Genomic DNA, 25,793 nt, shown 5'->3' with positions numbered 1-25,793 from the left:
ATTGCATCGGGATTGAATACAACAGTCACCTTGCGCACTTACCTCCATGGGAGTAATGTCTCAAACAGTCTACGTTTTGATCGTTCCCTGGAAGACCAGTAGTAGTTTCCGATTCACATCTGGATGAATTCTGAAATCTTTGGACCATCAGAGTGTAGATGAAACACAGAGATTACATCGGGATTGAATACAACAGTCACCATGCGCACATTCCTACATAGGTGTAATGTCTCAAACAGTCTACGATTTGTTCGTTCCCTGGAAGACCAGTAGTAGTTTCCGATGCACATCTGGAGGCATTCTGTAATCTGTGGACTATCCGAGTGCTAATGAAACACAGATATTGCATCGGGATAGAATACAACAGTCACCATGACCACTTTCCTCCATGGGAGTTATTTCTGAAACAGCCTACGCTTTGATCGTTCCCTGGAAGACCAGTAGTAGTTTCCGATGCACATCTGGAGGCATTCTGTAATCTGTTTACTATCAGACGGTTGTTGAAACAAAGAAATTGCATCGGGATTGAATACAACAGTCACCATGCGGACTTTCTTCCATGGGAGTAATGTCTCAAACAGATTACGCTTTGATCGTTCCCTGGAAGACCAGTAGTAGTTTCCGATGCACATCTGGAGGCATTCTGTAATCTGTGGACTATCATTGTGTTGATGAAACACAGAAATTGCATCGGGATTCAATACAACAGTCACCATGCGCACAGTCCCCCACTTGAGTAATGTTTCAAACAGTCAATGATTTGACCGTTCCCTCGAAGACCAGTAGTAGTTTCCGTTGCACATCTGGAGGCATTCTGTAATCTGTGGACCTTCAAAGTGTTGATGAAACACAGAAATTGCATCGTGATTGAATACAACAGTCACCATGCGCACTTTCCTCCATGGGAATAATGTCTCAAACAGTCTATGATTTGATCGTTCCCAGGAAGACCAGTAGTAGTTTCCGATGCATATCTGGAGGCAATATGTAATCTGTGGACTATCAGTGTGTTGATGAACACAGAAATTGCATCGGGATTGAATACAACAGTCACCACGCGCTTTCCACCATGGGAGTAATGTCTCAAACAGTCTACGCTTTGATCGGTCCCAGGAAGACCAGTAGTAGTTCCCGATGCACATCTGGAGGCATACTGTAATCTGTGGACTATCAGAGTGTTGTTGAAACACTGAAATTGCATCGGGATTGAATACAACAGTCACCTTGCGCACTTACCTCCATGGGAGTAATGTCTCAAACAGTCTACGTTTTGATCGTTCCCTGGAAGAACAGTAGTAGTTTCCGATTCACATCTGGATGAATTCTGAAATCTTTGGACCATCAGAGTGTAGATGAAACACAGAGATTACATCGGGATTGAATACAACAGTCACCATGCGCACATTCCTACATAGGAGTAGTGTCTCAAACAGTCTACAATTTGTTCGTTCCCTGGAAGACCAGTAGTAGTTTCCGATGCACATCTGGAGGCATTCTGTAATCTGTGGACCTTCAAAGTGTTGATGAAACACAGAAATTGCATCGGGATTGAATACAACAGTCACCATGCCCACTTTCCTCCATGGGAGTAATGTATCAAAGTGTCATCGCTTTGATCGTTCCCTCAAAACCAGTAGTAGTTTCCGATGCACATCTGGAGGCATTCTGTAATCTGTGGACTATCCGAGTGCTAATGAAACACAGAAATTGCATCGGGATAGAATACAACAGTCACCATGACCACTTTCCTCCATGGGAGTTATTTCTGAAACAGCCTACGCTTTGATCGTTCCCTGGAAGACCAGGAGTAGTTTCCGATGCACATCTGGAGGCATTCTGTAATCTGTTTACTATCAGACGGTTGTTGAAACAAAGAAATTGCATCGGGATTGAATACAACAGTCACCATGCGGACTTTCCTCCATGGGAGTAATGTCTCAAACAGTCTACAATTTGATCGTTGCCTGGAAGACCAGTAGTAGTTCCGATGCACATCCGGAGGAATTCTGTAATCTGTGGACCATCAGAGTGTAGATGAAACACAGAAATTGCATCGGGATTGAGTACAACGGTCACCATGCGCACATTCCTACACAGGAGTAATGTCTCAAATAGTCTTCGCCTTGATCGTTCCCTGGAAGACCAGTTGTAGTTTCCGATGCACATCTGGAGGCATTCTGTAATCTGTAGACTATCAGAGTGTTGATGAAACACAGATATTGCATCGGGATTGAATATAACAGTCACCATGCGCACTTTCCTACGTAGGAGTAATGCCTCAAATAGTCTACGCTTTGATCGTTCCCTGGAAGACCAGTAGTAGTTTCCGATGCACATCTGGAGGCATTCTGTAATCTGTGGACTATCAGAGTGTTGTTGAAACACTGAAATTGCTTCGGGATTGAATACAACAGTCACCTTGCGCACTTTCCTCCATGGGAGTAATGTCTCAAACAGTCTACAATTTGATCGTTGCCTGGAAGACCAGTAGTAGTTTCCGATGCACATCCGGAGGAGTTCTGTAATCTGTGGACCATCAGAGTGTAGATGAAACACAGAAATTGCATCGGGATTGAGTACAACGGTCACCATGCGCACATTCCTACACAGGAGTAATGTCTCAAATAGTCTTCGCCTCGATCGTTCCCTGGAAGACCAGTAGTAGTTTCCGATGCACATCCGGAGGCATTCTGTAATATGTGGACTTTCAAAGTGTTGATGAAACACAGAAATTGCATCGTGATTGAATATAACAATCACCATGAGCACTTTCCTACATGGGAGAAATGCCTCAAACAGTCTATACTTTGATCGTTCCCTGGAAGACCAGTAGTAGTTTCCGATACACATCTGGAGGCAATGTCTAATCTGTGGACTATCAGAGTGTTGATGAAACACAGTAATTGCATCGGGATCGACTACAACAGTCACCATTCGCACTTTCTTCCACGGGCGTAATGTCTCAAACAGTCTATGCTTTGATCGTTTCCTCGAAGACCAGTAGTAGTTTCCGATGCACATCAGGAGCCATTCGGTAATCTGTGGACCTTCAAACAGTTGATGAAACACAGAAATTGCATCGTGATTGAATACAACAGTCACCATGCGCACTTTCATCCATGGGAGTAATGCCTCAAACAGTCTATGCTTTCATCGTTCCCAGGAAGACCAGTAGTAGTTTTCGATGCACATGCGGAGGCAATCTGTAATCTGTGGACTATCAGAGTGTTGATGAAACACAGAAATTGCATCGGGATTGAATACAACAGTCACCATATGCATTTCCCCCCACGGGAGTAATGTCCCAAACAGTCTATGATTTGATCGTTCCCTCGAAGGTCAGTAGTAGTTTCAGATGCACATCTGGAGGCATTCTGTAATCTGTGGACCTTCAAAGTGTTGATGAAACACAGAAATTGCGTCGTGATTGAATACAACAGTCACCTTGCGCACTTTCCTCCATGGGAATAATGTCTCAAACAGTCTATGATTTGATCGTTTCCAGGAAGACCAGTAGTAGTTTCCGATGCACATCTGGAGGCATTCTGTAATCTGTTTACTAACAGAGTGTTGTTGAAACACAGAAATTGCATCGGGATGAATACAACAGTCACCATGCGAACTTTCCTCCATGGGAGTAATGTCTCAAACAGTCTACGCTTTGATCGTTCCCTCAAGACCAATAGTAGTTTCCGATGCACATCAGGAGGCATTCTGTAATCTGTGGACTATCAGAGTGTTAATATAACACAGAAATTACATCGGGATTGAATACAAAAGTCACCCTGCGCACTTTGCTACATAGAAGTAATGTCTAAAAAAGTCTACGCTTTGATCGTTCCCTGGAGTACCAGTAGTAGTTTCCGATGCACATCTGGAAGCATTCTGTAATCTGTGGACTATCAGAGTGTTGATGAAACACAGAAATTGTATCGGGATTGAATACAACAGTCACCATGAACACTTTCCTCCATGGGAGTAATGTCTCAAACAGTTTACGCTTTGAGTTCCCTGGAAGACCAGTAGTAGTTTCCGATGCACATCTGGAGGCATTCTGTAATCTGTGGACTATCAGAGTGTTGATGAACACAGAAATTGCATCTGGATTGAATACAACAGTCACCATGCCCACTTTCCTCCATGGGAGTAATGTCTCAAACAGTCGAAGCTTTGATTGCTCCCTGGAAGACCACTAGTAGTTTCCGATGCACATCTGGAGGCATTGTGTAATCTGTGTACTATCAGAGTGTTGATGAAACACAGAAATTGCATCGGGATTGAATACAACAGTCACCATGCCCATTTTCCTCCAGATGAGTAATGTCTCAAACAGTCTCTACTTTGATCGTTCCCTGGAAGATCAGTAGTACTTTCCGATGCATATCTGGAGGCATTCGGTAATCTGTTTACTATCAGAGTGTTGTTGAAACACAGAAATTGCATCGGGATTGAATACAACAGTCACCATGCGGACTTTCCTCCATGGGAGTAATGTCTCAAACAGTCTACGCTTTGATCGTTCCCTGGAAGACCAGTAGTAGTTTCCGATGCACATCTGGAGGCATTCTGTAATCGTTGGACTACCAGAGAGTTGTTGAAACACTGAAATTGCATCGGGATTAAATACAACACTCACTATGAGCACTTTCCTCCATGGGAGTAATGTCTCAAACAGGCTACGCTTTGATCGTTCCCTGGAAGACCATTAGTAGTTTATGATGCACATCTTGAGGCATTCTGTAATCTGTGGACCTTCAAAGTGTTGATGAAACACAGAAATTGCATCGGGATTGAATACAACAGGCACCATGCGTACATTTCTCCATTGCAGTAATGTCTCAAACAGGCATCGCTTTGATCGTTCCCTCAAGACCAGTAGTAGTTTCCGATGCACATCTGGAGGCATTCTTTAATCTGTGGATTATCCGAGTGCTAATGAAACACAGAAATTGCATCGGGATTGAATACTACAGTCACCATGACCACTTTTCTCCATGGGAGTAATGTCTCAAACAGTCTACGCTTTGATCGTTCCCTGGAAGACCAGTAGTAGTTTCCGATGCACATCTGGAGGCATTCTGTAATCTGTTTACTAACAGAGTGTTGTTGAAACACAGAAATTGCATCGGGATGAATACAACAGTCACCATGCGGACTTTCCTCCATGGGAGTAATGTCTCAAACAGTCTACGCTTTGATCGTTCCCTCAAGACCAATAGTAGTTTCCGATGCACATCAGGAGGCATTCTGTAATCTGTGGACTATCAGAGTGTTAATATAACACAGAAATTACATCGGGATTGAATACAAAAGTCACCCTGCGCACTTTGCTACATAGAAGTAATGTCTAAAAAAGTCTACGATTTGATCGTTCCCTGGAGTACCAGTAGTAGTTTCCGATGCACATCTGGAAGCATTCTGTAATCTGTGGACTATCAGAGTGTTGATGAAACACAGAAATTGTATCGGGATTGAATACAACAGTCACCATGAACACTTTCCTCCATGGGAGTAATGTCTCAAACAGTTTACGCTTTGAGTTCCCTGGAAGACCAGTAGTAGTTTCCGATGCACATCTGGAAGCATTCTGTAATCTGTGGACTATCAGAGTGTTGATGAACACAGAAATTGCATCTGGATTGAATACAACAGTCACCATGCTCACTTTCCTCCATGGGAGTAATGTCTCAAACAGTCGAAGCTTTGATTGCTCCCTGGAAGACCACTAGTAGTTTCCGATGAACATCTGGAGGCATTGTGTAATCTGTGTACTATCAGAGTGTTGATGAAACACAGAAATTGCATCGGGATTGAATACAACAGTCACCATGCCCATTTTCCTCCAGATGAGTAATGTCTCAAACAGTCTCTACTTTGATCGTTCCCTGGAAGATCAGTAGTACTTTCCGATGCATATCTGGAGGCATTCGGTAATCTGTTTACTATCAGAGTGTTGTTGAAACACAGAAATTGCATCGGGATTGAATACAACAGTCACCATGCGGACTTTCCTCCATGGGAGTAATGTCTCAAACAGTCTACGCTTTGATCGTTCCCTGGATGACCAGTAGTAGTTTCCGATGCACATCTGGAGGCATTCTGTAATCGTTGGACTACCAGAGAGTTGTTGAAACACTGAAATTGCATCGGGATTAAATACAACACTCACTATGAGCACTTTCCTCCATGGGAGTAATGTCTCAAACAGGCTACGCTTTGATCGTTCCCTGGAAGACCATTAGTAGTTTATGATGCACATCTTGAGGCATTCTGTAATCTGTGGACCTTCAAAGTGTTGATGAAACACAGAAATTGCATCGGGATTGAATACAACAGGCACCATGCGTACATTTCTCCATTGCAGTAATGTCTCAAACAGGCATCGCTTTGATCGTTCCCTCAAGACCAGTAGTAGTTTCCGATGCACATCTGGAGGCATTCTTTAATCTGTGGATTATCCGAGTGCTAATGAAACACAGAAATTGCATCGGGATTGAATACAACAGTCACCATGACCACTTTTCTCCATGGGAGTAATGTCTCAAACAGTCTACGCTTTGATCGTTCCCTGGAAGACCAGTAGTAGTTTCCGATGCACATCTGGAGGCAATCTGTAATCTGTTTACTATCAGAGTGTTGTTGAAACACAGAAATTGCATCGGGATTGAATACAACAGTCACCATGCGGACTTTCATCCATGGCAGTAATGTCTCAAACAGTCTACGCTTTGATCGTTCCCTGGAAGACCAGTAGTAGGTTCCGATGCACATCTGGAGGCATTCTGTAGTCTGTGGACTATCAGAGTGTTAATATAACACAGAAATTACATCGGGATTGAATACAAAAGTCACCCTGCGCACTTTGCTACATAGAAGTTATGTCTAAAAAAGTCTACGCTTTGATCGTTCCCTGGAGTACCAGTAGAAGTTTCCGATGCACATCTGGAAGCATTTTGTAATCTGTGGACTATCAGAGTGTTGATGAAACACAGAAATTGTATCGGGATTGGATAAAACAGTCACCATGCGCACTTTCCTCCATGGGAGTAATGTCTCAAACAGATTACGTTTTGAGTTCCCTGGAAGACCAGTAGTAGTTTCCGATACACATCTGGAGGCATTCTGTAATCTTTGGACTTTCAGAGTGTTGAGGAAACACAGATATTGCATCGGGATTGAATACAACAGTCTCCATGTGCACTTTCCTACATAGGAGTAATGTCTCAAATAGTCTACGCTTTGATCGTTCCCTGGAATACCAGTAGAAGTATAGGATGCACACCTGGAGGCATTCTGTAATCTTTGGACTATCAGAATGTTGTTGAAACACAGAAATTGCATCGGGATTGAATACAACAGTCACCATGTGGACTTTCCTCCATGGGAGTAATGTCTCAAACAGTCTACGCTTTGATCGTTCCCTGGAAGGCCAGTAGTAGTTTCCGATGCACATCTGGAGGCATTCTGTAATCGTTGGACTATCAGAGAGTTGTTGAAACACTGAAATTGCATCGGGATTGAATACAACAGTCACCATGCGCACTTTGCTCCATGGGAGTAATATCTCAAACAGTCTACGCTTTGATCGTTCCCTGGAAGACCAGTAGTAGTTTCCGATGCACATATGAAGGCATTCTGTAATCTGGAGACTATCTGAGTGTTGATGAAACACAGATATTGCATCGGGATTGAATACAACAGCCACCATGCACACTTTCCTACATAGGAGTAATGTCTCAACCAGTCTACCCTTTGATCGTTCCCTGGAAGACCAGTAGTAGTTTCCGATGCACATCTGGAGGCAATCTGTAATCTGTTTACTATCAGAGTGTTGTTGAAACACAGAAATTGCATCGGGATTGAATACAAAAGTCACCCTGCGCACTTTGCTACATAGAAGTAATGTCTAAAAAGGTCTACGCTTTGATCGTTCCCTGGAAGACCAGTAGTAGTTTCCGATGCACATCTGGAGGCAATCTGTAATCTGTGGACTATCAGAATGTTGTTGAATCACAGAAATTGCATCGGGATTGAATACAACAGTCACCATGCGGACTTTCCTCCATGGGAGTAATGTCTCAAACAGTCTACGCTTTGATCGTTCCCTGGATGACCAGTAGTAGTTTCCGATGCACATCTGGAGGCATTCTGTAATCGTTGGACTATCAGAGAGTTGTTGAAACAATGAAATTGCATCGGGATTGAATACAACAGTCACCATGCGCACTTTGCTCCATGGGAGTAATGTCTCAAACAGTCTACGCTTTGATCGTTCCCTCAAGACCAGTAGTAGTTTCCGATGCACATCTGGAGGCATTCTTTAATCTGTGGACTATCCGAGTGCTAATGAAACTCAGAAATTGCATCGGGATTGAATAGAACAGTCACCATGGCCACTTTCCTCCATGGGAGTAATGTCTCAAACAGTCTACGCTTTGATCGTTCGCTGGAAGACCAGTAGTAGTTTCCGATGCACATCTGGAGGCATTCTGTAATCTGTTTACTAACAGAGTGTTGTTGAAACACAGAAATTGCATCGGGATGAATACAACAGTTACCATGCGGACTTTCCTCCATGGGAGTAATGTCTCAAACAGTCTACGCTTTGATCGTTCCCTCAAGACCAATAGTAGTTTCCGATGCACATCAGGAGGCATTCTGTAATCTGTGGACTATCAGAGTGTTAATATAACACAGAAATTACATCGGGATTGAATACAAAAGTCACCCTGCGCACTTTGCTACATAGAAGTAATGTCTAAAAAAGTCTACGCTTTGATCGTTCCCTGGAGTACCAGTAGTAGTTTCCGATGCACATCTGGAAGCATTCTGTAATCTGTGGACTATCAGAGTGTTGATGAAACACAGAAATTGTATCGGGATTGAATACAACAGTCACCATGAACACTTTCCTCCATGGGCGTAATGTCTCAAACAGTTCACGCTTTGAGTTCCCTGGAAGACCAGTAGTAGTTTCCGATGCACATTTGGAGGCATTCTGTAATCTGTGGACTATCAGAGTGTTGATGAACACAGAAATTGCATCTCGATTGAATACAACAGTCACCATGCCCACTTTCCTCCATGGGAGTAATGTCTCAAACAGTCGACGCTTTGATTGCTCCCTGGAAGACCACTAGTAGTTTCCGATGCACATCTGGAGGTATTGTGTAATATGTGTACTATCAGAGTGTTGATGAAACACAGAAATTGCATCGGGATTGAATACAACAGTCACCATGCCCATTTTCCTCCAGATGAGTAATGTCTCAAACAGTCTCTACTTTGATCGTTCCCTGGAAGATCAGTAGTACTTTCCGATGCATATCTGGAGGCATTCGGTAATCTGTTTACTATCAGAGTGTTGTTGAAACAAAAAAATTGCATCGGGATTGAATACAACAGTCATCATGCGGACTTTCCTCCATGGGAGTAATGTCTCAAACAGTCTACGCTTTGATCGTTCCCTGGAAGACCAGTAGTAGTTTCCGATGCACATCTGGAGGCATTCTGTAATCGTTGGACTACCAGAGAGTTGTTGAAACACTGAAATTGCATCGGGATTAAATACAACACTCACTATGAGCACTTTCCTCCATGGGAGTAATGTCTCAAACAGGCTACGCTTTGATCGTTCCCTGGAAGACCATTAGTAGTTTATGATGCACATCTTGAGGCATTCTGTAATCTGTGGACCTTCAAAGTGTTGATGAAACACAGAAATTGCATCGGGATTGAATACAACAGTCACCATGACCACTTTTCTCCATGGGAGTAATGTCTCAAACAGTCTACGCTTTGATCGTTCCCTGGAAGACCAGTAGTAGTTTCCGATGCACATCTGGAGGCAATCTGTAATCTGTTTACTATCAGAGTGTTGTTGAAACACAGAAATTGCATCGGGATTGAATACAACAGTCACCATGCGGACTTTCATCCATGGCAGTAATGTCTCAAACAGTCTACGCTTTGATCATTCCCTGGAAGACCAGTAGTAGGTTCCGATGCACATCTGGAGGCATTCTGTAGTCTGTGGACTATCAGAGTGTTAATATAACACAGAAATTACATCGGGATTGAATACAAAAGTCACCCTGCGCACTTTGCTACATAGAAGTTATGTCTAAAAAAGTCTACGCTTTGATCGTTCCCTGGAGTACCAGTAGAAGTTTCCGATGCACATCTGGAAGCATTCTGTAATCTGTGGACTATCAGAGTGTTGATGAAACACAGAAATTGTATCGGGATTGGATAAAACAGTCACCAAGCGCACTTTCCTCCATGGGAGTAATGTCTCAAACAGATTACGTTTTGAGTTCCCTGGAAGACCAGTAGTAGTTTCCGATACACATCTGGAGGCATTCTGTAATCGTTGGACTTTCAGAGTGTTGAGGAAACACAGATATTGCATCGGGATTGAATACAACAGTCTCCATGTGCACTTTCCTACATAGGAGTAATGTCTCAAATAGTCTACGCTTTGATCGTTCCCTGGAATACCAGTAGAAGTATAGGATGCACACCTGGAGGCATTCTGTAATCTGTGGACTATCAGAATGTTGTTGAAACACAGAAATTGCATCGGGATTGAATACAACAGTCACCATGCGGACTTTCCTCCATGGGAGTAATGTCTCAAACAGTTTACGCTTTGATCGTTCCCTGGAAGACCAGTAGTAGTTTCCGATGCACATATGAAGGCATTCTGTAATCTGGAGGCTATCTGAGTGTTGATGAAACACAGATATTGCATCGGGATTGAATACTACAGCCACCATGCACACTTTCCTACATAGGAGTAATGTCTCAACCAGTCTACCCTTTGATCGTTCCCTGGAAGACCAGTAGTAGTTTCCGATGCACATCTGGAGGCAGTCTGTAATTTGTGGACTATCAGAATGTTGATGAAACACAGAAATTGCATCGGGATTGAATACAACAGTCACCATGCGCATTTTTCCCCACGGGAGTAATATTTCAAACAGTCTATGAATTGATCGTTCCCTCGCTGACTAGTAGTAGCTTCCGATGCACATCTAGAGGCATTCTGTAATCTGTGGACTTTCAAAGTTGTGATGAAACACAGATATTGCATCGTGATTGAATACAACAGTCACCACGTGCTTTCCTCCATGGGAGTAATGTCTCAAACAGTCTACGCTTTGATCGCTCCCTGGATGACCAGTAGTAGTTTCCGATGCACATCTGGAGGCATTCTGTAATCTGTTTACTATCAGAGTGTTGTTGAAACACAGAAATTGCATCGGGATTGAATACAACAGGCACCATGTGTACATTTCTCCATTGCAGTAATGTCTCAAACTGTCATCGCTTTGATCGTTCCCTCAAGACCAGTAGTAGTTTCCGATGCACATCTGGAGGCATTCTTTAATCTGTGGACTATCCGAGTGCTAATGAAACTCAGAAATTGCATCGCGATTGAATAGAACAGTCACCATGGCCACTTTCCTCCATGGGAGTAATGTCTCAAACAGTCTACGCTTTGATCGTTCGCTGGAAGACCAGTAGTAGTTTCCGATGCACATCTGGAGGCATTCTGTAATCTGTTTACTAACAGAGTGTTGTTGAAACACAGAAATTGCATCGGGATGAATACAACAGTCACCATGCGGACTTTCCTCCATGGGAGTAATGTCTCAAACAGTCTACGCTTTGATCGTTCCCTCAAGACCAATAGTAGTTTCCGATGCACATCAGGAGGCATTCTGTAATCAGTGGACTATCAGAGTGTTAATATAACACAGAAATTACATCGGGATTGAATACAAAATTCACCCTGCGCACTTTGCTACATAGAAGTAATGTCTAAAAAAGTCTACGCTTTGATCGTTCCCTGGAGTACCAGTAGTAGTTTCCGATGCACATCTGGAAGCATTCTGTAATCTGTGGACTATCAGAGTGTTGATGAAACACAGAAATTGTATCGGGATTAAATACAACACTCACTATGAGCACTTTCCTCCATGGGAGTAATGTCTCAAACAGGCTACGCTTTGATCGTTCCCTGGAAGACCATTTGTAGTTTATGATGCACATCTTGAGGCATTCTGTAATCTGTGGACCTTCAAAGTGTTGATGAAACACAGAAATTGCATCGGGATTGAATACAACAGGCACCATGCGTACATTTCTCCATTGCAGTAATGTCTCAAACAGTCATCGCTTTGATCGTTCCCTCAAGACCAGTAGTAGTTTCCGATGCACATCTGGAGGCATTCTTTAATCTGTGGATTATCCGAGTGCTAATGAAACACAGAAATTGCATCGGGATTGAATACAACAGTCACCATGACCACTTTTCTCCATGGTAGTAATGTCTCAAACAGTCTACGCTTTGATCGTTCCCTGGAAGACCAGTAGTAGTTTCCGATGCACATCTGGAGGCAATCTGTAATCTGTTTACTATCAGAGTGTTGTTGAAACACAGAAATTGCATCGGGATTGAATACAACAGTCACCATGCGGACTTTCATCCATGGCAGTAATGTCTCAAACAGTCTACGCTTTGATCGTTCCCTGGAGTACCAGTAGAAGTTTCCGATGCACATCTGGAAGCATTCTGTAATCTGTGGACTATCAGAGTGTTGATGAAACACAGAAATTGTATCGGGATTGGATAAAACAGTCACCATGCGCACTTTCCTCCATGGGATTAATGTCTCAAACAGATTACGTTTTGAGTTCCCTGGAAGACCAGTAGTAGTTTCCGATACACATCTGGAGGCATTCTGTAATCTTTGGACTTTCAGAGTGTTGAGGAAACACAGATATTGCATCGGGATTGAATACAACAATCTCCATGTGCACTTTCCTACATAGGAGTAATGTCTCAAATAGTCTACGCTTTGATCGTTCCCTGGAATACCAGTAGAAGTATAAGATGCACACCTGGAGGCATTCTGTAATCTGTGGACTATCAGAATGTTGTTGAAACACAGAAATTGCATCGGGATTGAATACAACAGTCACCATGCGGACTTTCCTCCATGGGAGTAATGTCTCAAACAGTCTACGCTTTGATCGTTCCCTGGAAGACCAGTAGTAGTTTCCGATGCACATCTGGAGGCATTCTGTAATCGTTGGACTATCAGAGAGTTGTTGAAACACTGAAATTGCATCGGGATTGAATACAACAGTCACCATGCGCACTTTGCTCCATGGGAGTAATGTCTCAAACAGTCTACGCTTTGATCGTTCCCTGGAAGACCAGTAGTAGTTTCCGATGCACATATGAAGGCATTCTGTAATCTGGAGACTATCTGAGTGTTGATGAAACACAGATATTGCATCGGGATTGAATACAACAGCCACCATGCACACTTTCCTACATAGGAGTAATGTCTCAACCAGTCTACCCTTTGATCGTTCCCTGGAAGACCAGTAGTAGTTTCCGATGCACATCTGGAGGCAATCTGTAATCTGTTTACTATCAGAGTGTTGTTGAAACACAGAAATTGCATCGGGATTGAATACAACAGTCACCATGCGGACTTTCATCCATGGCAGTAATGTCTCAAACAGTCTACGCTTTGATCGTTCCCTGGAAGACGAGTAGTAGGTTCCGATGCACATCTGGAGGCATTCTGTAGTCTGTGGACTATCAGAGTGTTAATATAACACAGAAATTACATCGGGATTGAATACAAAAGTCACCCTGCGCACTTTGCTACATAAAAGTAATGTCTAAAAAAGTCTACGCTTTGATCGTTCCCTGGAAGACCAGTAGTACTTTCCGATGCACATCTGGAGGCAATCTGTAATCTGTTTACTATCAGAGTGTTGTTGAAACACAGAAGTTGCATCGGGATTGAATACAACAGTCACCATGCGGACTTTCATCCATGGCAGTAATGTCTCAAACAGTCTACGCTTTGATCGTTCCCTGGAAGACCAGTAGTAGGTTCCGATGCACATCTGGAGGCATTCTGTAGTCTGTGGACTATCAGAGTGTTAATATAACACAGAAATTACATCGGGATTGAATACAAAAGTCACCCTGCGCACTTTGCTACATAGGAGTAATGTCTCAAATAGTCTACGCTTTGATCGTTCCCTGGAATACCAGTACTAGTTTAGGATGCACACCTGGAGGCATTCTGTAATCTGTGGACTATCGGAATGTTGTTGAATCACAGAAATTGCATCGGGATTGAATACAACAGTCACCATGCGGACTTTCCTCCATGGGAGTAATGTCTCAAACAGTCTACGCTTTGATCGTTCCCTGGAAGACCAGTAGTAGTTTCCGATGCACATCTGGAGGCATTCTGTAATCGTTGGACTATCAGAGAGTTGTTGAAACAATGAAATTGCATCGGGATTGAATACAACAGTCACCATGCGCACTTTGCTCCATGGGAGTAATGTCTCAAACAGTCTACGCTTTGATCGTTCCCTGGAGTACCAGTAGAAGTTTCCGATGCACATCTGGAAGCATTCTGTAATCTGTGGACTATCAGAGTGTTGATGAAACACAGAAATTGTATCGGGATTGGATAAAACAGTCACCATGCGCACTTTCCTCCATGGGAGTAATGTCTCAAACAGATTACGTTTAGAGTTCCCTGGAAGACCAGTAGTAGTTTCCGATACACATCTGGAGGCATTCTGTAATCTTTGGACTTTCAGAGTGTTGAGGAAACACAGATATTGCATCGGGATTGAATACAACAGTCTCCATGTGCACTTTCCTACATAGGAGTAATGTCTCAAATAGTCTACGCTTTGATCGTTCCCTGGAATACCAGTAGAAGTATAGGATGCACACCTGGAGGCATTCTGTAATCTGTGGACTATCAGAATGTTGTTGAAACACAGAAATTGCATCGGGATTGAATACAACAGTCACCATGCGCACTTTCCTCCATGGGAGTAATGTCTCAAACAGTCTACGCTTTGATCGTTCCCTGGAAGACCAGTAGTAGTTTCCGATGCACATATGAAGGCATTCTGTAATCTGGAGGCTATCTGAGTGTTGATGAAACACAGATATTGCATCGGGATTGAATACAACAGCCACCATGCACACTTTCCTACATAGGAGTAATGTCTCAACCAGTCTACCCTTTGATCGTTCCCTGGAAGACCAGTAGTAGTTTCCGATGCACATCTGGAGGCAGTCTGTAATTTGTGGACTATCAGACTGTTGATGAAACACAGAAATTGCATCGGGATTGAATACAACAGTCACCATGCGCATTTTTCCCCACGGGAGTAATATTTCAAACAGTCTCTGAATTGATCGTTCCCTCGCTGACTAGTAGTAGCTTCCGATGCACATCTGGAGGCATTCTGTAATCTGTGGACCTTCAAAGTTGTGATGAAACACAGAAAATGCATCGTGATTGAATACAACAGTCACCACGTGCTTTCCTCCATGGGAGTAATGTCTCAAACAGTCTACGCTTTGATCGCTCCCTGGATGACCAGTAGTAGTTTCCGATGCACATCTGGAGGCATTCTGTAATCTGTTTACTATCAGAGTGTTGTTGAAACACAGAAATTGCATCGGGATTGAATACAACAGGCACCATGCGTACATTTCTCCATTGCAGTAATGTCTCAAACTGTCATCGCTTTGATCGTTCCCTCAAGACCAGTAGTAGTTTCCGATGCACATCTGGAGGCATTCTTTAATCTGTGGACTATCCGAGTGCTAATGAAACTCAGAAATTGCATCGCGATTGAATAGAACAGTCACCATGGCCACTTTCCTCCATGGGAGTAATGTCTCAAACAGTCTACGCTTTGATCGTTCGCTGGAAGACCAGTAGTAGTTTCCGATGCACATCTGGAGGCATTCTGTAATCTGTTTACTAACAGAGTGTTGTTGAAACACAGAAATTGCATCGGGATGAATACAACAGTCACCATGCGGACTTTCCTCCATGGGAGTAATGTCTCAAACAGTCTACGCTTTGATCGTTCCCTCAAGACCAATAGTAGTTTCCGATGCACATCAGGAGGCATTCTGTAATCAGTGGACTATCAGAGTGTTAATATAACACAGAAATTACATCGGGATTGAATACAAAAGTCACCCTGCGCACTTTGCTACATAGAAGTAATGTCTAAAAAAGTCTACGCTTTGATCGTTCCCTGGAGTACCAGTAGTAGTTTCCGATGCACATCTGGAAGCATTCTGTAATCTGTGGACTATCAGAGTGTTGATGAAACACAGAAATTGTATCGGGATTGAATACAACAGTCACCATGAACACTTCCCTCCATGGGAGTAATGTCTCAAACAGTTTACGCTTTGAGTTCCCTGGAAGACCAGTAGTAGTTTCCGATGCACATCTGGAGGCATTGTGTAATCTGTGTACTATCAGAGTGTTGATGAAACACAGAAATTGCATCGGGATTGAATACAACAGTCACCATGCCCATTTTCCTCCAGATGAGTAATGTCTCAAACAGTCTCTACTTTGATCGTTCCCTGGAAGATCAGTAGTAGTTTCCGATGCATATCTGGAGGCATTCGGTAATCTGTTTACTATCAGAGTGTTGTTGAAACACAGAAATTGCATCGGGATTAAATACAATACTCACTATGAGCACTTTCCTCCATGGGAGTAATGTCTCAAACAGGCTACGCTTTGATCGTTCCCTGGAAGACCATTAGTAGTTTATGATGCACATCTTGAGGCATTCTGTAATCTGTGGACCTTCAAAGTGTTGATGAAACACAGAAATTGCATCGGGATTGAATACAACAGGCACCATGCGTACATTTCTCCATTGCAGTAATGTCTCAAACAGTCATCGCTTTGATCGTTCCCTCAAGACCAGTAGTAGTTTCCGATGCACATCTGGAGGCATTCTTTAATCTGTGGATTATCCGAGTGCTAATGAAACACAGAAATTGCATCGGGATTGAATACAACAGTCACCATGACCACTTTTCTCCATGGGAGTAATGTCTCAAACAGTCTACGCTTTGATCGTTCCCTGGAAGACCAGTAGTACTTTCCGATGCACATCTGGAGGTAATCTGTAATCTGTTTACTATCAGAGTGTTGTTGAAACACAGAAATTGCATCGGGATTGAATACAACAGTCACCATGCGGACTTTCATCCATGGCAGAAATGTCTCAAACAGTCTACGCTTTGATCGTTCCCTGGAAGACCAGTAGTAGGTTCCGATGCACATCTGGAGGCATTCTGTAGTCTGTGGACTATCAGAGTGTTAATATAACACAGAAATTACATCGGGATTGAATACAAAAGTCACCCTGCGCACTTTGCTACATAGAAGTTATGTCTAAAAAAGTCTACGCTTTGATCGTTCCCTGGAGTACCAGTAGAAGTTTCCGATGCACATCTGGAAGCATTCTGTAATCTGTGGACTATCAGAGTGTTGATGAAACACAGAAATTGTATCGGGATTGGATAAAACAGTCACCATGCGCACTTTCCTCCATGGGATTAATGTCTCAAACAGATTACGTTTTGAGTTCCCTAAAGGACCAGTAGTAGTTTCCGATACACATCTGGAGGCATTCTGTAATCTTTGGACTTTCAGAGTGTTGAGGAAACACAGATATTGCATCGGGATTGAATACAACAGTCTCCATGTGCACTTTGCTACATAGGAGTAATGTCTCAAATAGTCTACGCTTTGATCGTTCCCTGGAATACCAGTAGAAGTATAAGATGCACACCTGGAGGCATTCTGTAATCTGTGGACTATCAGAATGTTGTTGAAACACAGAAATTGCATCGGGATTGAATACAACAGTCACCATGCGGACTTTCCTCCATGGGAGTAATGTCTCAAACAGTCTACGCTTTGATCGTTCCCTGGAAGACCAGTAGTAGTTTCCGATGCACATCTGGAGGCATTCTGTAATCGTTGGACTATCAGAGAGTTGTTGAAACACTGAAATTGCATCGGGATTGAATACAACAGTCACCATGCGCACTTTGCTCCATGGGAGTAATGTCTCAAACAGTCTACGCTTTGATCGTTCCCTGGAAGACCAGTAGTAGTTTCCGATGCACATATGAAGGCATTCTGTAATCTGGAGACTATCTGAGTGTTGATGAAACACAGATATTGCATCGGGATTGAATACAACAGCCACCATGCACACTTTCCTACATAGGAGTAATGTCTCAACCAGTCTACCCTTTGATCGTTCCCTGGAAGACCAGTAGTAGTTTCCGATGCACATCTGGAGGCAATCTGTAATCTGTTTACTATCAGAGTGTTGTTGAAACACAGAAATTGCATCGGGATTGAATACAACAGTCACCATGCGGACTTTCATCCATGGCAGTAATGTCTCAAACAGTCTACGCTTTGATCGCTCCCTGGAAGACCAGTAGTAGTTTCCGATGCACATCTGGAGGCATTCTGTAGTCTGTGGACTATCAGAGTGTTAATATAACACAGAAATTACATCGGGATTGAATACAAAAGTCACCCTGCGCACTTTGCTACATAGAAGTAATGTCTAAAAAAGTCTACGCTTTGATCGTTCCCTGGAAGACCAGTAGTAGTTTCCGATGCACATCTGGAGGCAATCTGTAATCTGTTTACTATCAGAGTGTTGTTGAAACACAGAAGTTGCATCGGGATTGAATACAACAGTCACCATGCGGACTTTCATCCATGGCAGTAATGTCTCAAACAGTCTACGCTTTGATCGTTCCCTGGAAGACCATTAGTAGGTTCCGATGCACATCTGGAGGCATTCTGTAGTCTCTGGACTATCAGAGTGTTAATATAACACAGAAATTACATCGGGATTGAATACAAAAGTCACCCTGCGCACTTTGCTACATAGGAGTAATGTCTCAAATAGTCTACGCTTTGATAGTTCCCTGGAATACCAGTACTAGTTTAGGATGCACACCTGGAGGCATTCTGTAATCTGTGGACTATCAGAATGTTGTTGAATCACAGAAATTGCATCGGGATTGAATACAACAGTCACCATGCGGACTTTCCTCCATGGGAGTAATGTCTCAAACAGTCTACGCTTTGATCGTTCCCTGGAAGACCAGTAGTAGTTTCCGATGCACATCTGGAGGCATTCTGTAATCGTTGGACTATCAGAGAGTTGTTGAAACAATGAAATTGCATCGGGATTGAATACAACAGTCACCATGCGCACTTTGCTCCATGGGAGTAATGTCTCAAACAGTCTACGCTTTGATCGTTCCCTGGAAGACCAGTAGTAGTTTCCGATGCACATTTGGAGGCATTATGTAATCTGTGGACTATCAGAGTGTTGTTGAAACACTGAAATTGCATCGGGATTGAATACAACAGTCACCATGACCACTTTCCTCCATGGGAGTAATGTCTCAAACTTTCTACGCTTTGATCGTTCCCTGGAAGACCAGTAGTAGTTTCCGATGCACATCTGGAGGCATTCTGTAATCTGTGGACCTTCAAAGTGTTGATGAAACACAGAAATTGCATCGGGATTGAATACAACAAGCACCATGCGTACATTTCTCCATTGGAGTAATGTATCAAATTGTCATCGCTTTGATCGTTCCCTCAAGACCAGTAGTAGATTCCGATTCACATCTGGAGGCATTCTTCAATCTGTGGACTATCCGAGTGCTAATGAAACACAGAAATAGCATCGGCATTGAATACAACAGTCACCATGACCACTTTCCCCCATGGGAGTAATGTCTCAATCAGTCTACGCTTTGACCGTTCCCTGGAAGACCAGTAGTAGTTTCCGATGCACATCTGGAGGCAATCTGTAATCTGTTTACTATCAGAGTGTTGTTGAAACACAGAAATTGCATCGGGATTGAATACAACAGTCACCATGCGCACTTTGCTCCATGGGAGTAATGTCTCAAACAGTCTACGCTTTGTCGTTCCCTGGAAGACCAGTAGTAGTTTCTGATGCACATATGGCGGCATTCTGTAATCTGGGGACTATCTGAGTGTTGATGAAACACAGATATTGCGTCGGGATTGAATACAACAGCCACCATGCGCACTTTCCTACATAGGAGTAATGTCTCAAATAGTCTACCCTTTGATCGTTCCCTGGAAGACCAGTAGCAGTTTCCGATTCACATCTGGAGGCATTCTGTAGTCTGCGGACTAACTGAGTGTTGATGAAACACAGAAATTGCATCGGGATTGAATACAACAGTCACCATGCGCACTTTCTTTCACGTGAGTAATGTCTCAAACAGTCTATGCTTTGATCGTTCCCTCAAGACCAGTAGTAGATTCCGATTCACATCTGGAAGCATTCTTCAATCTGTGGACTATCCGAGTGCTAATGAAACACAGAAATAGCATCGGCATTGAATACAACAGTCACCATGACCACTTTCCCCCATGGGAGTAATGTCTCAATCAGTCTACGCTTTGATCGTTCCCTGGAAGACCAGTAGTAGTTTCCGATGCACATCTCGAGGCAATCTGTAATCTGTTTACTATCAGAGTGTTGTTGAAACACAGAAGTTGCATCGGGATTGAATACAACAGTCACCATGCGGACTTTCATCCATGGCAGTAATGTCTCAAACAGTCTACGCTTTGATCGTTCCCTGGAAGACCAGTAGTAGGTTCCGATGCACATCTGGAGGCATTCTGTAGTCTCTGGACTATCAGAGTGTTAATATAACACAGAAATTACATCGGGATTGAATACAAAAGTCACCCTGCGCACTTTGCTACATAGGAGTAATGTCTCAAATAGTCTACGCTTTGATAGTTCCCTGGAATACCAGTACTAGTTTAGGATGCACACCTGGAGGCATTCTGTAATCTGTGGACTATCAGAATGTTGTTGAATCACAGAAATTGCATCGGGATTGAATACAACAGTCACCATGCGGACTTTCCTCCATGGGAGTAATGTCTCAAACAGTCTACGCTTTGATCGTTCCCTGGAAGACCAGTAGTAGTTTCCGATGCACATCTGGAGGCATTCTGTAATCGTTGGACTATCAGAGAGTTGTTGAAACAATGAAATTGCATCGAGATTGAATACAACAGTCACCATGCGCACTTTGCTCCATGGGAGTAATGTCTCAAACAGTCTACGCTTTGATCGTTCCCTGGAAGACCAGTAGTAGTTTCCGATGCACATTTGGAGGCATTATGTAATCTGTGGACTATCAGAGTGTTGTTGAAACACTGAAATTGCATCGGGATTGAATACAACAGTCACCATGACCACTTTCCTCCATGGGAGTAATGTCTCAAACTTTCTACGCTTTGATCGTTCCCTGGAAGACCAGTAGTAGTTTCCGATGCACATCAGGAGGCATTCTGTAATCTGTGGACCTTCAAAGTGTTGATGAAACACAGAAATTGCATCGGGATTGAATACAACAAGCACCATGCGTACATTTCTCCATTGGAGTAATGTATCAAATTGTCATCGCTTTGATCGTTCCCTCAAGACCAGTAGTAGATTCCGATTCACATCTGGAGGCATTCTTCAATCTGTGGACTATCCGAGTGCTAATGAAACACTGAAATAGCATCGGCATTGAATACAACAGTCACCATGACCACTTTCCCCCATGGGAGTAATGTCTCAATCAGTCTACGCTTTGACCGTTCCCTGGAAGACCAGTAGTAGTTTCCGATGCACATCTGGAGGCAATCTGTAATCTGTTTACTATCAGAGTGTTGTTGAAACACAGAAATTGCATCGGGATTGAATACAACAGTCACCATGCGCACTTTGCTCCATGGGAGTAATGTCTCAAACAGTCTACGCTTTGTCGTTCCCTGGAAGACCAGTAGTAGTTTCTGATGCACATATGGCGGCATTCTGTAATCTGGGGACTATCAGAGTGTTGATGAAACACAGATATTGCGTCGGGATTGAATACAACAGCCACCATGCGCACTTTCCTACATAGGAGTAATGTCTCAAATAGTCTACCCTTTGATCGTTCCCTGGAAGACCAGTAGCAGTTTCCGATTCACATCTGGAGGCATTCTGTAGTCTGCGGACTAACTGAGTGTTGATGAAACACTGAAATTGCATCGGGATTGAGTACAACAGTCACCATGACCACTTTCCTCCATGGGAGTAATGTCTCAAACTTTCTACGCTTTGATCGTTCCCTGGAAGACCAGTAGTAGTTTCCGATGCACATCTGGAGGCATTCTGTAATCTGTGGACCTTCAAAGTGTTGATGAAACACAGAAATTGCATCGGGATTGAATACAACAAGCACCATGCGTACATTTCTCCATTGGAGTAATGTATCAAATTGTCATCGCTTTGATCGTTCCCTCAAGACCAGTAGTAGATTCCGATTCACATCTGGAGGCATTCTTCAATCTGTGGACTATCCGAGTGCTAATGAAACACAGAAATAGCATCGGCATTGAATACAACAGTCACCATGACCACTTTCCCCCATGGGAGTAATGTCTCAATCAGTCTACGCTTTGATCGTTCCCTGGAAGACCATTAGCAGTTTCCGATGCACATTTGGAGGCATTCTGTAGTCTGCGGACTAACTGAGTGTTGATGAAACACAGAAATTGCATCGGGATTGAATACAACAGTCACCATGCGCACTTTCTTTAACTGGAGTAATAACTCAAACAGTCTATGCTTTGATCGTTTCCTCGAAGACCAGTAGTAGTTTCCGATGCACATCTGGAGCCTTTCGGTAATCTGTGGACCTTCAAAGTGTTGATGAAACACGGAAATTGCATCGTGATTGAATACAACAGTCACCATGCGCACTTTCCTCCATGGGAGTAATGCCTCAAACAGTCTATGCTTTGATCGTTCCCAGGAAGACCAGTAGTAGTTTCCGATGCACATCCGGAGGAATCTGTAATCTGTGGACTATCAGAGTGTTGATGAAACACAGAAATTGCATCGGGATTGAATACAACAGTCACCATGCGCATTTTTCCCCACGGGAGTAATGTCTCAAACAGACTATGATTTGATCGTTCCCTCGAAGACCAGTAGTAGCTTCCGATGCACATCTGGAGGCATTCTGTAATCTGTGGACCTTCAAAGTTGTGATGAAACACAGAAATTGCATCGTGATTGAATACAACAGTCACCACGCGCCTTCCTCCATGGGAGTAGTGTCTCAAACAGTCTACGCTTTGATCGCTCCCTGGAAGACCAGTAGTAGTTTCCGATGCACATCTGGAGGCATTCTGTAGTCTGTGGACTATCAGTGTGTTAAAATAACACAGAAATTACATCGGGATTGAATACAAAAGTCACCCTGCGCACTTTGCTACATAGAAGTAATGTCTAAGAAAGTCTACGCTTTGATCGTTCCCTGGAGTACCAGTAGTAGTTTCCGATGCACATCTGGAAGCATTCTGTAATCTGTGGACTATCAGAGTGTTGATGATACACCGAAATTGTATCGGGATTGAATACAACAGTCACCATGCGCACTTTCCTCCATGGGAGTAATGTCTCAAACAGTTTACGCTTTGAGTTCCCTGGAAGACCAGTAGTAGTTTCCGATGCACATCTGGAGGCATTCTGTAATCTGTGGACTATCAGAGTGTTTTTGAAACACTGAAATTGCATCGGGTTAAATACAACATACACTAAGGCCACTTTCCTCCATGGGAGTAATGTCTCAAACAGTCTACGCTTTGATCGTTCCCTGGCAGACCAGTAGTAGTTTATGATGCACATCTTGAGGCATTCTGTAATCTGTGGACCTTCAAAGTGTTGCTGAAACACAGAAATTACATCGGGATTGAATACAACAGGCACCATGCGTACATTTCTCCATTGAAATAATGTCATAACTGTCATCGCTTTGATCGTTCCCTGGAAGACCAGTAGTAGTTTCCGTTGCACATCTGGAGGCATTCTGTAATCTGTGGACTATCAGAGTGTTGATGAACACAGATATTGCATCTGGATTGAATACAACAGTCACCTTGCGCACTTGCCTCCATGGGAGTAATGTCTCAAACAGTCGACGCTTTGATTGCTCCCTGGAAGACCACTAGTAGTTTCCGATGCACATCTGGAGGCATTCTGTAATCTGTGGACTATCAGAGTGTTGATGAAACACAGATATTGCATCGGGATTGAATACAACAGTCACCATGTGCACTTTCCTACATAGGAGTAATGTCTCAAATAGTCTACGCTTTGATCGTTCCCCGGAATACCAGTAGGAGTTTAGGATGCACACCTGGAGGCATTCTGTAATCTGTGGACTATCAGAATGTTGTTAAAACACAGAAATTGCATCGGGATTGAATACAACAGTCACCATGCGGACTTTCCTCCATGGGAGTAATGTCTTAACAGTCTACGCTTTGATCGTTCCCTGGAAGACCAGTAGTAGTTTCCGTTGCACATCTGGAGGCATTCTGTAATCGTTGGACTATCAGAGAGATGTTGAAGCACTGAAATTGCATCGGGATTGAATACAACAGTCACCATGCGCACTTTGCTCCATGGGAGTAATGTCTCAAACAGTCTACGCTTTGATCGTTCCCTGGAAGACCAGTAGTAGTTTCCGATGCACATATGGAGGCATTCTGTAATCTGGGGACTATCTGAGTGTTGATGAAACACAGATTTTGCATCGGGATTGAATACAACAGCCACCATGCGCACTTTCTTACATAGGAGTAATGTCTCAAATAGTCTACGCTTTGATCGTTCCCTGGAAGACAAGTAGTAGTTTCCGATGCACATTTGGAGGCATTATGTAATCTGTGGACTATCACAGTGTTGTTGAAACACTGAAATTGCATCGGGATTGAATACAACAGTCACCATGACCACTTTCCTCCATGGGAGTAATGTCTCAAACTTTCTACGCTTTGATCGTTCCCTGGATAACCAGTAGTAGTTTCCGATGCACATTTGGAGGCATTCTGTAATCTGTGGAACTTCAAAGTGTTGATGAAACTCAGAAATTGCATCGGGATTGAATACAACAGGCACCATGCGTATATTTCTCCATTGGAGTAATGTCTCAAACTGTCTTCGATTTGATCGTTCCCTGAAGACCAGTAGTAGATTCCGATTCACATCTGGAGGCATTCTTCAATCTGTGGACTATCCGAGTGCTAATGAAACACAGTAATAGCATCGGAATTGAATACAACAGTCACCATGACCACTTTCCGATATGGGGGTAATGTCATAAACAGTCTACGATTTGATCTTTCCCTGGAAGACCAGTAGTAGTTTCCGATGCACATCTGGAGGCATTCTGTAATCTGTTTACTATCAGAGTGTTGTTGAAACACCGAAATTGCATCGGGATTGAATACAACACTCACCATGCGGACTTTCCTCCATGAGAGTAATGTCTCAAACTGTCTACGGTTTGATCGTTCCCTGGAAGACCAGTAGTAGTTTCCGATGCACATCTGGAGGCATTGTGTAACCTGTGGACTATCGGTGTGTTGATGAAATACAGATATTGCATCGGGATTGAATACAACTGACACCATGCTCACTTTCCTACATAGGAGTAATGTCTCAAATAGTCGACGCCTTGATCGTTTCCTGGAAGACCAGTAGTAGTTTCCGATGCGCATCTGGAGGCATTCTGTAATCTGTGGACTATCAGGGTGGTATTGAAACACTGAAATTGCATCGGGATTGAATACAACAGTCACCATGCGCACTTTCCTCCATGGGAGTAATGTCTCAAAGAGTCTACGCTTTGATCGTTCCCTGGAAGACCAGTAGAGGTTTCCGATGCACATCTGGAGGCATTCTGTAATCTGTGGACCTTCAAAGTGTTGATGAAACACAGAAATTGCATCGGGATTGAATACAACAGGCACCATGCG

This window comes from Schistocerca gregaria, chromosome 3 (assembly GCF_023897955.1).
Source record: "Schistocerca gregaria isolate iqSchGreg1 chromosome 3, iqSchGreg1.2, whole genome shotgun sequence".
Lineage (NCBI taxonomy): Eukaryota > Metazoa > Arthropoda > Insecta > Orthoptera > Acrididae > Schistocerca > Schistocerca gregaria.
Note: the sequence above shows the minus strand (reverse complement) of the source record.